Source organism: Schistocerca serialis, chromosome 1 (genome assembly GCF_023864345.2).
Source record: "Schistocerca serialis cubense isolate TAMUIC-IGC-003099 chromosome 1, iqSchSeri2.2, whole genome shotgun sequence".
Taxonomy (NCBI): domain Eukaryota; kingdom Metazoa; phylum Arthropoda; class Insecta; order Orthoptera; family Acrididae; genus Schistocerca; species Schistocerca serialis.
Window position 1 is genome coordinate 666,251,372 of NC_064638.1, and position 5,274 is coordinate 666,256,645.

General features: G+C 43.1%; 1 pseudogene; it reads right to left on the bottom strand.

The window, feature by feature from the left end:
* Positions 1 to 4,594: 4,594 nt before the first annotated feature.
* Positions 4,595 to 4,712, bottom strand: LOC126429715 (5S ribosomal RNA; annotated as a pseudogene).
* Between the last annotated feature and the right edge of the window lie 562 nt (positions 4,713 to 5,274).

The following is a 5,274-nucleotide window of genomic DNA, read 5'->3' on the forward strand; positions in this document are numbered from 1 at the left end:
CGATTTATCATTTCCGCGAGCTTTCTCCACCGGTGCACTGTTGTGCCTGTCACGAGACGGCAGTTATTTTCGCGAACGCGCGGTGGACCCACGGTCGATGTACAAAGGAGCTGCCGAGACGCGTTTGAATTCAGCTCCGGCGAGATAGTGCGACGGCCTACGCAACTGAAGATGGCGGCCAGGTGGACCGCCGAAATATTGTGTTCAAATGACGAGATGTTTCGGTTGGAGACCCGATATGAATACAACGAATTATTATGCCGGGAAAGTTTACGGAGCCACAGCTGCAAATAACATTTGGTAGCCAAATAGGGAAACTGTATTTAAAACAATTAACACAATAGCAATAGACGGAATACTCAAAATATAAAAAAGGATAGTCAGACAATGTATAAATAAAAAACAGTAAGCAGACGGAATTTGGAGAATAGCTTCAAACGGAACAGTTTATAAAGAAATTGAACCAGTGACAAGTACGATGAAAAACAAACGGATCTCTTTCATAGGCCACTTGATGAGGCCAACAGAAAATATAATTAACAGCAGAGAAATTGAGATGTTGTGGAATAGTAAGAGGGGTATTAGATGGATCGTAGAGATCAAGGAGAACATGATAAAATTACAGATTACGATAGTGATTTTGAAAGGCATAACAGACACTCTCAAGACACTTCAGGTTCAAATGGTTCAAATGGCTCTGAGCACTATGGGACTTAACATCAGTGGTCATCAGTCCCCTAGAACTTAGAACTACGTAAACCTAACTAACCTAAGAACATCACACACATCCATGCCCGAGGTAGGATTCGGACCTGCGACCGTAGCAGTCGCGCGGTTCCGGACTGAGCGGATACTTCAGGACAAACATATAGCACTACCAATAAAAATGAAGAAACAGAGAATAAGAAGGACGATTTCGGATGAGGAGAGAAGGGGACCATTTGAATCAATGAAAAAGTATTGGGCCAGCATAAAACAGAAGAAGCTAATTCATAATAATGGCTACAGTGGTCCAATGTAGGTCGTACATTCTTACATTCTTCCTCAGAGTTCAAGCTGTCTCCATACCAAATTTCGTCGAAATAGGTTCAGCTGTATAGTCGTGAAAACATAACACACTGAGTTACTTTCACATTTAATAATATCGGTATGCAAAAACGGATTAAACACGTTTACTACTGTATAAGCACTGTATTCATTAAGTTGAATCTTATTATATAGAATATATTAATAAATATAAGCATTTACACGTGTCAAATTTCACTCTTGGAACGTAAACTCGTGCAGAAGCTGGAAGGAATGTGAAAGAAGACTCATTAGACCAATAACTTTCTCCCATCGCACAACAGTCCAGGTTTTGTGGCTGCATCACCACGTTTTCTTGTTAGGGGAATTTGCATCACTGATGCGTGGTTTTGAAATTCCTGTTCGCTCTGTAGTTTCCTGCGTATGGAGCTCCCTTCGTGTTGTTTTAGTGCTGACAGGATTCGCGAGTGCGACATTCAGCTCTGCAGTGACTTCGTCACGATCACTCAACACATACTTTCGTCCGCAGTGTGGCTTAATGGATGACGGTTTTCCGCTTTCTCTCACTGCATGCAGATTTTCGATACGGTTCCTCTTGCAGTACCAAACCTTTCGTCTATCTTGGGTACGGAAGCACCCACCATATGAGCACCAACAATTTACCCATGTTCGAAGTCACTTAACTCCGACATAATGCATTCACGACTATACAGAACACATTTCTGACCACGACTGACAGTTGCAACGTGTTGAGAACATTGCATAGGTGGCATTCGTGGTCAAATAAAACAGCGTAACCTGCAGCTTGGCTAGCATCTTCATTTAAGTTCAAGCATGCATTTTCCGCGGTGTTTCCATATTTGTGAACAACCCGTGTGTATCAAGAAAAGCTTTTCCTGTGAAAAAGACGAGTTAAACAGCTAAAAAAACCTCAAGTAGTAGGAAATATTTTGTGGACTATTTGTCTGGAGTGTAGCCTTAAGTAAAAGTTAAACATGGACGATTAGTTCTACACAACAGAAGTAAATATAAGCTTTCGTAATATGGTGGTACAGAATAACACTAAAGATTAGATAGGTGTATCGGATAATTAGTGAAGACGTATTCAACTGGATCGAATAGAAAAAAACTTGACTAAGAGAGGGTATGAATGCTTCATACGGTAATGGACGGAAAAATGGAGAGTGAAAACTGTACATGGAGCCTCACGATTTGAGATAAAAGATAGGTGCAGGAGGATATGGGTTGCAGCACTTAAATCTAATAATAAAAACCATTGTATGTATGAAGACAGTAACTGTCCTCGAAAGAACAGATACTATTGATTACCGTGCAGCTTTCTCTAGAATAAGTGTTAAATAATTGAAACCCTCAATATCTATTAGGTACATTACACAAGTAGAATTGTGGACAGTTGGGTATGTGGGTCTCACGGAAATCTGCAAGGGAGCCGGCACGGTAGCTCAGCGTGTTCGGTCAGAGAACTGATTGGCCTATGTAATAAAAAAAAAGTTAGTGGAACGATAAACAAACAAACTTGACCGGATGTCATACGACGTCCGCAACGACCAAACACAACGATAAACAACGGGAAAAAAGATGGATAGAGCGTCTGCCATGTAAGCAGGAGATCCCGGGTTCGAGTGCCGGTCGGGGCACACATTTTCAGCTGTCCCCATCGAGTTATATCGACAACACCTGTCGGCAGCTGAGGGTTTCAATTAATTATCATTTAAAAACCACTGTAATCTATTGAATACTGAAACTATGCCTGTATAAGGTTCCCATCAGCACACATTCTTAACATTCTTTTAGCCACCATTCCTTTTTATGTAGCTTCTAGTGGCAAGCATTTCAGATTAAAAATAATACGGGGTGTTCAAAAAGTCTCCCCGCAGTGTCGTATCATTGTTAGCAGCGCGTACCGTATGATTGTTCGCCTGCCTGGATTTTTCAACGAAACAGTAAACGTACAACGATACTGCAGTGATATTCTGTACCCATTCATAGAAGAACTTGTGTTAAGTGAAATACTGGACGGTTAATTTCAACAAGATGTTGCAACCGCGCATACAGCTCGCGTTTCTATGTCACTGCTTGCTGATGTTTTTGGTGATCGCATAATTTCACAAGGACTCTGGCCTCCACAATCGCCTGGCCTAACACCACCTGACTTTTTCTTCTGGGGTGCAGCGAAAGTAACTCTATAAAAACCGTCCAAAATCCATCGCTGAACTGAGAACTGCAATATCCACTTTCACTGCTTCTATTACAGAACAAATGTTACAGCTTGTGTTTGGAAACATGATTAGACGAATTGAATTGTGTATTCAACAACAGGGGAGGGGGGGGGGGAGGGGGGGACACTTTCAACATTTAATGTGAAAATTTGTAATTAAAAATGAATATTCAATAAATTAATAACTTGTATTTCACTGAGTTTCATTTCGGTATATTCACTGCGGCATACGGCACGCGCGGCTAACAATCATACGGCACTGCGGAGAGACGTTTTGAATACCCCGTATTACCAAATGAAGACAATTAGGTTAAACTACCAAAGACGGATGAAACAGATATACATATGTTTTATGTTACACTCAAATGAGGTGCTCCTTATTTACTTTTGCATCCTCGTAATGCGTGAAACGACAATGGTAACAGCTCTGCAAGCAACAGATATCTTTCCTCCTTAGAGAGCTCGGTGGCCAAAATCCCAACTGTGGACGGGACGCATAGGATCACAAACTTTTGAGTTTAGCGTTCACGCAGAGTCCGCTTTGTGCTTTCTGTCAACGTCTTTTGCTTTAGGACGGAAGAGGCGCTTATCCGATGTTATGCGACATTTTAATGCTGCCATTGTGACGTGCCGCCGTCACAAAAGAACAATGCGCCGGACTGTAGGTGCGGCTGATCCGGCTTTATTGAGTGCTTCGGGTGCGTGCCGAGCGCTGCGTAGGCGGAACAGCGGCAGCAGCAGCGGCTGGGCCTGCGTCTCCGGAACTTCATAACCCCCCACCGAGAGGCATCGGGAGGGTGGGTTAGGCATCGTCCTTACTCGAACTCTACAGAGAAAAGGTACCCCCATCTCTGCACAAACTAATAGCTGTCATCAGCAGATAAAATGAGTACCTTATTAACTGGATAGAGTCTACATTGCCTTCCGTCCTCCTGCTTACGCAGCTAATATCTAACAAACCGTTGGCTGCACAGCGCTATGACTCGGTGACTTTAAACATTTTCATCTTTGGTACATTGGTTTTTACAAACAACGGCTACCTCCCCGAAACGTTAAAATTACGAACATTAACAAGCATTATATTACAGCTCTCATCTTGAAAAATCCCTCTAAAAACTAAACTCCTCCCGAACAGGCCATGAAGGCCCAACGGTGCCGACCGGTCGCCGTGTCATCCTCAGATCACTGGCGTCACTGGATGCGGATATGGAGGGCCATGTAGTCAGTACACCGCTCTCCCGGCCGTATGTCAGTTCCCGAGACCGGAGCCGCTACTTCTGAATCGAGTAGCTCCTCAGTTTGTTTCACAAGGGCTGAGTGCATCCCGCTCGCCAACAGCGCTCGGCAGACCGGATGGTCACTCATCCAAGTGCTAGCCCAGCCCGACAGCGCTTAACTTCGGTGATCTGACGGGAACCGGTGTTTTCACTGCGGCAAGGCCTTTGGCGAAAAATCTCTCTATTTGTGTAAAAACGGTAAAAGTTACCATTAAAAATGTTTCTAGTTAGAAGGTTATTCAAAACGAAGAATTCGACTTACCCGTAGTAGTAGTAATAGTAGTAGTAGTAGTAGTAATAGCAGTTTTATAGAGCCGTGGATCACCTTTACCGGGATATTGGACATATCATGGGAGATACAATTTAAGAACATCTAAAGTAACAATTTGATATATACAGGCATTTACACACTTACAGCCCTAGTTTGATAAGGTTGAAACAAGTAGTCGGCTGTGGCGCTGCAGTAGGAACCATCCCAGTATTTTCCAGAAATAAGTTAAGGGAAACAACGCAAAATCGAAATGAGGGCGGCCGAATGGAGACTGGACCCTCCATCATTGCGAATAAGAGGCCAATCTGTTGAAATTAGTGCTACCGCACTCGGTTTTTCCCTAGAGGACACTACTGTTGTGCAACGAATTTATTGAATAATGTAGGACGCTAGTGTTCTGCTGTTCATTCATTTCAATCTACCAACCGCTCCACGTACTACGTACACTATACGCACGTTAT